Consider the following 9565-nt stretch of genomic DNA (forward strand, 5'->3'; position numbering starts at 1 on the left):
GAATCTTTGGCACTCCTTACCAATTGCTTCATATTTTGGAAATAATTAACACGGTCAAGAATTTACTGCATGGGAAGAAACAGACATATGCTGTCCTCGCTATGCAAATGAGCTCACTTTCTAGAAAGCACCCTCATTCTGTCTTTAAACTGAGAAAAGAAACCCCATTAAGCTGGGGCACACAAAAATTGAGACAAAACTCAGTTTTGCTCCTCTCCACGGAAATCTTTAGTAAAAGGCGAAAGATTTGTGCGTTCTGAAGAGAAACCAGAGCATGACCAAGATTTCACCTGTCGTCTGAGTGCCGTGCTGGCAGGCCTCACTCAGCTCAATGAGAGCACCCAACTTGAAATAAAAAAGAGCAGATTGTTCACCAGGCTTCCCCTTGCTGTAGGAATCTTTGGCACTCCTTACCAATTGCTTCATATTTTGGAAATAATTAACACGGTCAAGAATTTACTGCATGGGAAGAAACAGACATATGCTGTCCTCGCTATGCAAATGAGCTCACTTTCTAGAAAGCACCCTCATTCTGTCTTTAAACTGAGAAAAGAAACCCCATTAAGCTGGGGCACACAAAAATTGAGACAAAACTCAGTTTTGCTCCTCTCCACGGAAATCTTTAGTAAAAGGCGAAAGATTTGTGCGTTCTGAAGAGAAACCAGAGCATGACCAAAATTTCACCTGTCGTCTGAGTGCCGTGCTGGCAGGCCTCACTCAGCTCAATGAGAGCACCCAACTTGAAATAAAAAAGAGCAGATTGTTCACCAGGCTTCCCCTTGCTGTAGGAATCTTTGGCACTCCTTACCAATTGCTTCATATTTTGGAAATAATTAACACGGTCAAGAATTTACTGCATGGGAAGAAACAGACATATGCTGTCCTCGCTATGCAAATGAGCTCACTTTCTAGAAAGCACCCTCATTCTGTCTTTAAACTGAGAAAAGAAACCCCATTAAGCTGGGGTACACAAAAATTGAGACAAAACTCAGTTTTGCTCCTCTCCACGGAAATCTTTAGTAAAAGGCGAAAGATTTGTGTGTTCTGAAGAGAAACCAGAGCATAACCAAGATTTCACCTGTCGTCTGAGTGCCGTGCTGGCAGGCCTCACTCAGCTCAATGAGAGCACCCAACTTGAAATAAAAAAGAGCAGATTGTTCACCAGGCTTCCCCTTGCTGTAGGAATCTTTGGCACTCCTTACCAATTGCTTCATATTTTGGAAATAATTAACACGGTCAAGAATTTACTGCATGGGAAGAAACAGACATATGCTGTCCTCGCTATGCAAATGAGCTCACTTTCTAGAAAGCACCCTCATTCTGTCTTTAAACTGAGAAAAGAAACCCCATTAAGCTGGGGCACACAAAAATTGAGACAAAACTCAGTTCTGCTCCTCTCCACGGAAATCTTTAGTAAAAGGCGAAAGATTTGTGCGTTCTGAAGAGAAACCAGAGCATGACCAAGATTTCACCTGTCGTCTGAGTGCCGTGCTGGCAGGCCTCACTCAGCTCAATGAGAGCACCCAACTTGAAATAAAAAAGAGCAGATTGTTCACCAGGCTTCCCCTTGCTGTAGGAATCTTTGGCACTCCTTACCAATTGCTTCATATTTTGGAAATAATTAACACGGTCAAGAATTTACTGCATGGGAAGAAACAGACATATGCTGTCCTCGCTATGCAAATGAGCTCACTTTCTAGAAAGCACCCTCATTCTGTCTTTAAACTGAGAAAAGAAACCCCATTAAGCTGGGGCACACAAAAATTGAGACACAACTCAGTTTTGCTCCTCTCCTCGGAAATCTTTAGTAAAAGGCGAAAGATTTGTGCGTTCTGAAGAGAAACCAGAGCATGACCAAGATTTCACCTGTCGTCTGATTGCCATGCTGGCAGGCCTCACTCAGCTCAATGAGAGCACCAAACTTGAAATAAAAAAGAGCAGATTGTTCACCAGGCTTCCCCTTGCTGTAGGAATCTTTGGCACTCCTTACCAATTGCTTCATATTTTGGAAATAATTAACACGGTCAAGAATTTACTGCATGGGAAGAAACAGACATATGCTGTCCTCGCTATGCAAATGAGCTCACTTTCTAGAAAGCACCCTCATTCTGTCTTTAAACTGAGAAAAGAAACCCCATTAAGCTGGGGCACACAAAAATTGAGACAAAACTCAGTTTTGCTCCTCTCCACGGAAATCTTTAGTAAAAGGCGAAAGATTTGTGCGTTCTGAAGAGAAACCAGAGCATGACCAATATTTCACCTGTCGTCTGAGTGCCGTGCTGGCAGGCCTCACTAGGCTCAATGAGAGCACCCAACTTGAAATAAAAAAGAGCAGATTGTTCACCAGGCTTCCCCTTGCTGTAGGAATCTTTGGCACTCCTTACCAATTGCTTCATATTTTGGAAATAATTAACACGGTCAAGAATTTACTGCATGGGAAGAAACAGACATATGCTGTCCTCGCTATGCAAATGAGCTCACTTTCTAGAAAGCACCCTCATTCTGTCTTTAAACTGAGAAAAGAAACCCCATTAAGCTGGGGCACACAAAAATTGAGACAAAACTCAGTTTTGCTCCTCTCCACGGAAATCTTTAGTAAAAGGCGAAATATTTGTGCGTTCTGAAGAGAAACCAGAGCATGACCAAGATTTCACCTGTCGTCTGAGTGCCGTGCTGGCAGGCCTCACTCAGCTCAATGAGAGCACCCAACATGAAATAAAAAAGAGCAGATTGTTCACCAGGCTTCCCCTTGCTGTAGGAATCTTTGTCACTCCTTACCAATTGCTTCATATTTTGGAAATAATTAACACGGTCAAGAAGTTACTGCATGGGAAGAAACAGACATATGCTGTCCTCACTATGCAAATGAGCTCACTTTCTAGAAAGCACCCTCATTCTGTCTTTAAACTGAGAAAAGAAACCCCATTAAGCTGGGGCACACAAAAATTGAGACAAAACTCAGTTTTGCTCCTCTCCACGGAAATCTTTAGTAAAAGGCGAAAGATTTGTGCGTTCTGAAGAGAAACCAGAGCATGACCAAGATTTCACCTGTCATCTGAGTGCTGTGCTGGCAGGCCTCACTCAGCTCAATGAGAGCACCCAACTTGAAATAAAAAAGAGCAGATTGTTCACCAGGCTTCCCCTTGCTGTAGGAATCTTTGGCACTCCTTACCAATTGCTTCATATTTTGGAAATAATTAACACGGTCAAGAATTTACTGCATGGGAAGAAACAGACATATGCTGTCCTCGCTATGCAAATGAGCTCACTTTCTAGAAAGCACCCTCATTCTGTCTTTAAACTGAGAAAAGAAACCCCATTAAGCTGGGGCACACAAAAATTGAGACAAAACTCAGTTCTGCTTCTCTCCACGGAAATCTTTAGTAAAAGGCGAAAGATTTGTGCGTTCTGAAGAGAAACCAGAGCATGACCAAGATTTCACATGTCTTCTGAGTGCCGTGCTGGCAGGCCTCACTCAGCTCAATGAGAGCACCCAACATGAAATAAAAAAGAGCAGATTGTTCACCAGGCTTCCCCTTGCTGTAGGAATCTTTGTCACTCCTTACCAATTGCTTCATATTTTGGAAATAATTAACACGGTCAAGAAGTTACTGCATGGGAAGAAACAGACATATGCTGTCCTCACTATGCAAATGAGCTCACTTTCTAGAAAGCACCCTCATTCTGTCTTTAAACTGAGAAAAGAAACCCCATTAAGCTGGGGCACACAAAAATTGAGACAAAACTCAGTTTTGCTCCTCTCCACGGAAATCTTTAGTAAAAGGCGAAAGATTTGTGCGTTCTGAAGAGAAACCAGAGCATGACCAAGATTTCACCTGTCATCTGAGTGCTGTGCTGGCAGGCCTCACTCAGCTCAATGAGAGCACCCAACTTGAAATAAAACAGAGCAGATTGTTCACCAGGCTTCCCCTTGCTGTAGGAATCTTTGGCACTCCTTACCAATTGCTTCATATTTTGGAAATAATTAACACGGTCAAGAATTTACTGCATGGGAAGAAACAGACATATGCTGTCCTCACTATGCAAATGAGCTCACTTTCTAGAAAGCACCCTCATTCTGTCTTTAAACTGAGAAAAGAAACCCCATTAAGCTGGGGCACACAAAAATTGAGACAAAACTCAGTTCTGCTCCTCTCCACGGAAATCTTTAGTAAAAGGCGAAAGATTTGTGCGTTCTGAAGAGAAACCAGAGCATGACCAAGATTTCACCTGTCGTCTGAGTGCCGTGCTGGCAGGCCTCACTCAGCTCAATGAGAGCACCCAACTTGAAATAAAAAAGAGCAGATTGTTCACCAGGCTTCCCCTTGCTGTAGGAATCTTTGGCACTCCTTACCAATTGCTTCATATTTTGGAAATAATTAACACGGTCAAGAATTTACTGCATGGGAAGAAACAGACATATGCTGTCCTCGCTATGCAAATGAGCTCACTTTCTAGAAAGCACCCTCATTCTGTCTTTAAACTGAGAAAAGAAACCCCATTAAGCTGGGGCACACAAAAATTTAGACAAAACTCAGTTTTGCTCCTCTCCACGGAAATCTTTAGTAAAAGGCGAAAGATTTGTGCGTTCTGAAGAGAAACCAGAGCATGACCAAGATTTCACCTGTCGTCTGAGTGCCGTGCTGGCAGGCCTCACTCAGCTCAATGAGAGCACCCAACTTGAAATAAAAAAGAGCAGATTGTTCACCAGGCTTCCCCTTGCTGTAGGAATCTTTGGCACTCCTTACCAATTGCTTCATATTTTGGAAATAATTAACACGGTCAAGAATTTACTGCATGGGAAGAAACAGACATATGCTGTCCTCGCTATGCAAATGAGCTCACTTTCTAGAAAGCACCCTCATTCTGTCTTTAAACTGAGAAAAGAAACCCCATTAAGCTGGGGCACACAAAAATTGAGACAAAACTCAGTTCTGCTCCTCTCCACGGAAATCTTTAGTAAAAGGCGAAAGATTTGTGCGTTCTGAAGAGAAACCAGAGCATGACCAAGATTTCACCTGTCGTCTGAGTGCCGTGCTGGCAGGCCTCACTCAGCTCAATGAGAGCACCCAACATGAAATAAAAAAGAGCAGATTGTTCACCAGGCTTCCCCTTGCTGTAGGAATCTTTGTCACTCCTTACCAATTGCTTCATATTTTGGAAATAATTAACACGGTCAAGAAGTTACTGCATGGGAAGAAACAGACATATGCTGTCCTCACTATGCAAATGAGCTCACTTTCTAGAAAGCACCCTCATTCTGTCTTTAAACTGAGAAAAGAAACCCCATTAAGCTGGGGCACACAAAAATTGAGACAAAACTCAGTTTTGCTCCTCTCCACGGAAATCTTTAGTAAAAGGCGAAAGATTTGTGCGTTCTGAAGAGAAACCAGAGCATGACCAAGATTTCACCTGTCATCTGAGTGCTGTGCTGGCAGGCCTCACTCAGCTCAATGAGAGCACCCAACTTGAAATAAAAAACAGCAGATTGTTCACCAGGCTTCCCCTTGCTGTAGGAATCTTTGGCACTCCTTACCAATTGCTTCATATTTTGGAAATAATTAACACGGTCAAGAATTTACTGCATGGGAAGAAACAGACATATGCTGTCCTCGCTATGCAAATGAGCTCACTTTCTAGAAAGCACCCTCATTCTGTCTTTAAACTGAGAAAAGAAACCCCATTAAGCTGGGGCACACAAAAATTGAGACAAAACTCAGTTTTGCTCCTCTCCACGGAAATCTTTAGTAAAAGGCGAAAGATTTGTGCGTTCTGAAGAGAAACCAGAGCATGACCAAGATTTCACCTGTCGTCTGAGTGCCATGCTGGCAGGCCTCACTCAGCTCAATGAGAGCACCAAACTTGAAATAAAAAAGAGCAGATTGTTCACCAGGCTTCCCCTTGCTGTAGGAATCTTTGGCACTCCTTACCAATTGCTTCATATTTTGGAAATAATTAACACGGTCAAGAATTTACTGCATGGGAAGAAACAGACATATGCTGTCCTCGCTATGCAAATGAGCTCACTTTCTAGAAAGCACCCTCATTCTGTCTTTAAACTGAGAAAAGAAACCCCATTAAGCTGGGGCACACAAAAATTGAGACAAAACTCAGTTCTGCTCCTCTCCACGGAAATCTTTAGTAAAAGGCGAAAGATTTGTGCGTTCTGAAGAGAAACCAGAGCATGACCAAGATTTCACCTGTCGTCTGAGTGCCGTGCTGGCAGGCCTCACTCAGCTCAATGAGAGCACCCAACTTGAAATAAAAAAGAGCAGATTGTTCACCAGGCTTCCCCTTGCTGTAGGAATCTTTGGCACTCCTTACCAATTGCTTCATATTTTGGAAATAATTAACACGGTCAAGAATTTACTGCATGGGAAGAAACAGACATATGCTGTCCTCGCTATGCAAATGAGCTCACTTTCTAGAAAGCACCCTCATTCTGTCTTTAAACTGAGAAAAGAAACCCCATTAAGCTGGGGCACACAAAAATTGAGACAAAACTCAGTTTTGCTCCTCTCCACGGAAATCTTTAGTAAAAGGCGAAAGATTTGTGCGTTCTGAAGAGAAACCAGAGCATGACCAAGATTTCACCTGTCGTCTGAGTGCCGTGCTGGCAGGCCTCACTCAGCTCAATGAGAGCACCCAACTTGAAATAAAAAAGAGCAGATTGTTCACCAGGCTTCCCCTTGCTGTAGGAATCTTTGGCACTCCTTACCAATTGCTTCATATTTTGGAAATAATTAACACGGTCAAGAATTTACTGCATGGGAAGAAACAGACATATGCTGTCCTCGCTATGCAAATGAGCTCACTTTCTAGAAAGCACCCTCATTCTGTCTTTAAACTGAGAAAAGAAACCCCATTAAGCTGGGGCACACAAAAATTGAGACAAAACTCAGTTCTGCTCCTCTCCACAGAAATCTTTAGTAAAAGGCGAAAGATTTGTGCGTTCTGAAGAGAAACCAGAGCATGACCAAGATTTCACCTGTCGTCTGAGTGCCGTGCTGGCAGGCCTCACTCAGCTCAATGAGAGCACCCAACATGAAATAAAAAAGAGCAGATTGTTCACCAGGCTTCCCCTTGCTGTAGGAATCTTTGTCACTCCTTACCAATTGCTTCATATTTTGGAAATAATTAACACGGTCAAGAAGTTACTGCATGGGAAGAAACAGACATATGCTGTCCTCACTATGCAAATGAGCTCACTTTCTAGAAAGCACCCTCATTCTGTCTTTAAACTGAGAAAAGAAACCCCATTAAGCTGGGGCACACAAAAATTGAGACAAAACTCAGTTTTGCTCCTCTCCACGGAAATCTTTAGTAAAAGGCGAAAGATTTGTGCGTTCTGAAGAGAAACCAGAGCATGACCAAGATTTCACCTGTCATCTGAGTGCTGTGCTGGCAGGCCTCACTCAGCTCAATGAGAGCACCCAACTTGAAATAAAAAACAGCAGATTGTTCACCAGGCTTCCCCTTGCTGTAGGAATCTTTGGCACTCCTTACCAATTGCTTCATATTTTGGAAATAATTAACACGGTCAAGAATTTACTGCATGGGAAGAAACAGACATATGCTGTCCTCGCTATGCAAATGAGCTCACTTTCTAGAAAGCACCCTCATTCTGTCTTTAAACTGAGAAAAGAAACCCCATTAAGCTGGGGCACACAAAAATTGAGACAAAACTCAGTTCTGCTCCTCTCCACGGAAATCTTTAGTAAAAGGCGAAAGATTTGTGCGTTCTGAAGAGAAACCAGAGCATGACCAAGATTTCACCTGTCGTCTGAGTGCCATGCTGGCAGGCCTCACTCAGCTCAATGAGAGCACCAAACTTGAAATAAAAAAGAGCAGATTGTTCACCAGGCTTCCCCTTGCTGTAGGAATCTTTGGCACTCCTTACCAATTGCTTCATATTTTGGAAATAATTAACACGGTCAAGAATTTACTGCATGGGAAGAAACAGACATATGCTGTCCTCGCTATGCAAATGAGCTCACTTTCTAGAAAGCACCCTCATTCTGTCTTTAAACTGAGAAAAGAAACCCCATTAAGCTGGGGCACACAAAAATTGAGACAAAACTCAGTTCTGCTCCTCTCCACGGAAATCTTTAGTAAAAGGCGAAAGATTTGTGCGTTCTGAAGAGAAACCAGAGCATGACCAAGATTTCACCTGTCGTCTGAGTGCCGTGCTGGCAGGCCTCACTCAGCTCAATGAGAGCACCCAACTTGAAATAAAAAAGAGCAGATTGTTCACCAGGCTTCCCCTTGCTGTAGGAATCTTTGGCACTCCTTACCAATTGCTTCATATTTTGGAAATAATTAACACGGTCAAGAATTTACTGCATGGGAAGAAACAGACATATGCTGTCCTCGCTATGCAAATGAGCTCACTTTCTAGAAAGCACCCTCATTCTGTCTTTAAACTGAGAAAAGAAACCCCATTAAGCTGGGGCACACAAAAATTGAGACAAAACTCAGTTTTGCTCCTCTCCACGGAAATCTTTAGTAAAAGGCGAAAGATTTGTGCGTTCTGAAGAGAAACCAGAGCATGACCAAGATTTCACCTGTCGTCTGAGTGCCGTGCTGGCAGGCCTCACTCAGCTCAATGAGAGCACCCAACTTGAAATAAAAAAGAGCAGATTGTTCACCAGGCTTCCCCTTGCTGTAGGAATCTTTGGCACTCCTTACCAATTGCTTCATATTTTGGAAATAATTAACACGGTCAAGAATTTACTGCATGGGAAGAAACAGACATATGCTGTCCTCGCTATGCAAATGAGCTCACTTTCTAGAAAGCACCCTCATTCTGTCTTTAAACTGAGAAAAGAAACCCCATTAAGCTGGGGCACACAAAAATTGAGACAAAACTCAGTTTTGCTCCTCTCCACGGAAATCTTTAGTAAAAGGCGAAAGATTTGAGCGTTCTGAAGAGAAACCAGAGCATGACCAAGATTTCACCTGTCATCTGAGTGCTGTGCTGGCAGGCCTCACTCAGCTCAATGAGAGCACCCAACTTGAAATAAAAAACAGCAGATTGTTCACCAGGCTTCCCCTTGCTGTAGGAATCTTTGGCACTCCTTACCAATTGCTTCATATTTTGGAAATAATTAACACGGTCAAGAATTTACTGCATGGGAAGAAACAGACATATGCTGTCCTCGCTATGCAAATGAGCTCACTTTCTAGAAAGCACCCTCATTCTGTCTTTAAACTGAGAAAAGAAACCCCATTAAGCTGGGGCACACAAGAATTGAGACAAAACTCAGTTTTGCTCCTCTCCACGGAAATCTTTAGTAAAAGGCGAAAGATTTGTGCGTTCTGAAGAGAAACCAGAGCATGACCAAGATTTCACCTGTCGTCTGAGTGCCATGCTGGCAGGCCTCACTCAGCTCAATGAGAGCACCAAACTTGAAATAAAAAAGAGCAGATTGTTCACCAGGCTTCCCCTTGCTGTAGGAATCTTTGGCACTCCTTACCAATTGCTTCATATTTTGGAAATAATTAACACGGTCAAGGATTTACTGCATGGGAAGAAACAGACATATGCTGTCCTCGCTATGCAAAT

At 42.8% G+C, this 9565-nt stretch overlaps 24 non-coding genes across 24 annotated transcripts; all 24 read right to left on the reverse strand.

Moving 5' to 3' along the window:
• Positions 1-160: 160 nt before the first annotated feature.
• LOC146065038 (U5 spliceosomal RNA) lies at positions 161-276 on the reverse strand. Its single transcript, XR_014471948.1, has one exon. It is a non-coding gene; the product is annotated as a U5 spliceosomal RNA (small nuclear RNA).
• A 278-nt stretch (positions 277-554) lies between these two features.
• LOC146065039 (U5 spliceosomal RNA) lies at positions 555-670 on the reverse strand. Its single transcript, XR_014471949.1, has one exon. It is a non-coding gene; the product is annotated as a U5 spliceosomal RNA (small nuclear RNA).
• A 278-nt stretch (positions 671-948) lies between these two features.
• On the reverse strand, positions 949-1064 carry LOC146065640 (U5 spliceosomal RNA). The gene has a single exon (XR_014472469.1). It is a non-coding gene; the product is annotated as a U5 spliceosomal RNA (small nuclear RNA).
• A 278-nt stretch (positions 1065-1342) lies between these two features.
• On the reverse strand, positions 1343-1458 carry LOC146065570 (U5 spliceosomal RNA). The gene has a single exon (XR_014472409.1). It is a non-coding gene; the product is annotated as a U5 spliceosomal RNA (small nuclear RNA).
• Positions 1459-1736: 278 nt separating this feature from the next.
• LOC146065908 (U5 spliceosomal RNA) lies at positions 1737-1852 on the reverse strand. Its single transcript, XR_014472716.1, has one exon. It is a non-coding gene; the product is annotated as a U5 spliceosomal RNA (small nuclear RNA).
• Positions 1853-2130: 278 nt separating this feature from the next.
• On the reverse strand, positions 2131-2246 carry LOC146065041 (U5 spliceosomal RNA). The gene has a single exon (XR_014471950.1). It is a non-coding gene; the product is annotated as a U5 spliceosomal RNA (small nuclear RNA).
• A 278-nt stretch (positions 2247-2524) lies between these two features.
• LOC146065899 (U5 spliceosomal RNA) lies at positions 2525-2640 on the reverse strand. Its single transcript, XR_014472707.1, has one exon. It is a non-coding gene; the product is annotated as a U5 spliceosomal RNA (small nuclear RNA).
• Positions 2641-2918: 278 nt separating this feature from the next.
• LOC146065043 (U5 spliceosomal RNA) lies at positions 2919-3034 on the reverse strand. Its single transcript, XR_014471951.1, has one exon. It is a non-coding gene; the product is annotated as a U5 spliceosomal RNA (small nuclear RNA).
• Positions 3035-3312: 278 nt separating this feature from the next.
• LOC146065563 (U5 spliceosomal RNA) lies at positions 3313-3428 on the reverse strand. The gene has a single exon (XR_014472403.1). It is a non-coding gene; the product is annotated as a U5 spliceosomal RNA (small nuclear RNA).
• A 278-nt stretch (positions 3429-3706) lies between these two features.
• LOC146065044 (U5 spliceosomal RNA) lies at positions 3707-3822 on the reverse strand. Its single transcript, XR_014471952.1, has one exon. It is a non-coding gene; the product is annotated as a U5 spliceosomal RNA (small nuclear RNA).
• Positions 3823-4100: 278 nt separating this feature from the next.
• LOC146065571 (U5 spliceosomal RNA) lies at positions 4101-4216 on the reverse strand. The gene has a single exon (XR_014472410.1). It is a non-coding gene; the product is annotated as a U5 spliceosomal RNA (small nuclear RNA).
• A 278-nt stretch (positions 4217-4494) lies between these two features.
• On the reverse strand, positions 4495-4610 carry LOC146065541 (U5 spliceosomal RNA). The gene has a single exon (XR_014472384.1). It is a non-coding gene; the product is annotated as a U5 spliceosomal RNA (small nuclear RNA).
• A 278-nt stretch (positions 4611-4888) lies between these two features.
• On the reverse strand, positions 4889-5004 carry LOC146065572 (U5 spliceosomal RNA). Its single transcript, XR_014472411.1, has one exon. It is a non-coding gene; the product is annotated as a U5 spliceosomal RNA (small nuclear RNA).
• Positions 5005-5282: 278 nt separating this feature from the next.
• Positions 5283-5398, reverse strand: LOC146065045 (U5 spliceosomal RNA). The gene has a single exon (XR_014471953.1). It is a non-coding gene; the product is annotated as a U5 spliceosomal RNA (small nuclear RNA).
• Positions 5399-5676: 278 nt separating this feature from the next.
• Positions 5677-5792, reverse strand: LOC146065046 (U5 spliceosomal RNA). Its single transcript, XR_014471954.1, has one exon. It is a non-coding gene; the product is annotated as a U5 spliceosomal RNA (small nuclear RNA).
• Positions 5793-6070: 278 nt separating this feature from the next.
• On the reverse strand, positions 6071-6186 carry LOC146065573 (U5 spliceosomal RNA). Its single transcript, XR_014472412.1, has one exon. It is a non-coding gene; the product is annotated as a U5 spliceosomal RNA (small nuclear RNA).
• Positions 6187-6464: 278 nt separating this feature from the next.
• On the reverse strand, positions 6465-6580 carry LOC146065047 (U5 spliceosomal RNA). The gene has a single exon (XR_014471955.1). It is a non-coding gene; the product is annotated as a U5 spliceosomal RNA (small nuclear RNA).
• Positions 6581-6858: 278 nt separating this feature from the next.
• Positions 6859-6974, reverse strand: LOC146065900 (U5 spliceosomal RNA). Its single transcript, XR_014472708.1, has one exon. It is a non-coding gene; the product is annotated as a U5 spliceosomal RNA (small nuclear RNA).
• Positions 6975-7252: 278 nt separating this feature from the next.
• LOC146065048 (U5 spliceosomal RNA) lies at positions 7253-7368 on the reverse strand. Its single transcript, XR_014471956.1, has one exon. It is a non-coding gene; the product is annotated as a U5 spliceosomal RNA (small nuclear RNA).
• A 278-nt stretch (positions 7369-7646) lies between these two features.
• On the reverse strand, positions 7647-7762 carry LOC146065575 (U5 spliceosomal RNA). The gene has a single exon (XR_014472413.1). It is a non-coding gene; the product is annotated as a U5 spliceosomal RNA (small nuclear RNA).
• Positions 7763-8040: 278 nt separating this feature from the next.
• On the reverse strand, positions 8041-8156 carry LOC146065576 (U5 spliceosomal RNA). The gene has a single exon (XR_014472414.1). It is a non-coding gene; the product is annotated as a U5 spliceosomal RNA (small nuclear RNA).
• Positions 8157-8434: 278 nt separating this feature from the next.
• LOC146065049 (U5 spliceosomal RNA) lies at positions 8435-8550 on the reverse strand. Its single transcript, XR_014471957.1, has one exon. It is a non-coding gene; the product is annotated as a U5 spliceosomal RNA (small nuclear RNA).
• A 278-nt stretch (positions 8551-8828) lies between these two features.
• Positions 8829-8944, reverse strand: LOC146065777 (U5 spliceosomal RNA). The gene has a single exon (XR_014472590.1). It is a non-coding gene; the product is annotated as a U5 spliceosomal RNA (small nuclear RNA).
• Positions 8945-9222: 278 nt separating this feature from the next.
• On the reverse strand, positions 9223-9338 carry LOC146065799 (U5 spliceosomal RNA). Its single transcript, XR_014472611.1, has one exon. It is a non-coding gene; the product is annotated as a U5 spliceosomal RNA (small nuclear RNA).
• Between the last annotated feature and the right edge of the window lie 227 nt (positions 9339-9565).

This window comes from Crinia signifera, chromosome 3 (assembly GCF_055691185.1).
Source record: "Crinia signifera chromosome 3, ASM5569118v1, whole genome shotgun sequence".
Classification (NCBI taxonomy): domain Eukaryota; kingdom Metazoa; phylum Chordata; class Amphibia; order Anura; family Myobatrachidae; genus Crinia; species Crinia signifera.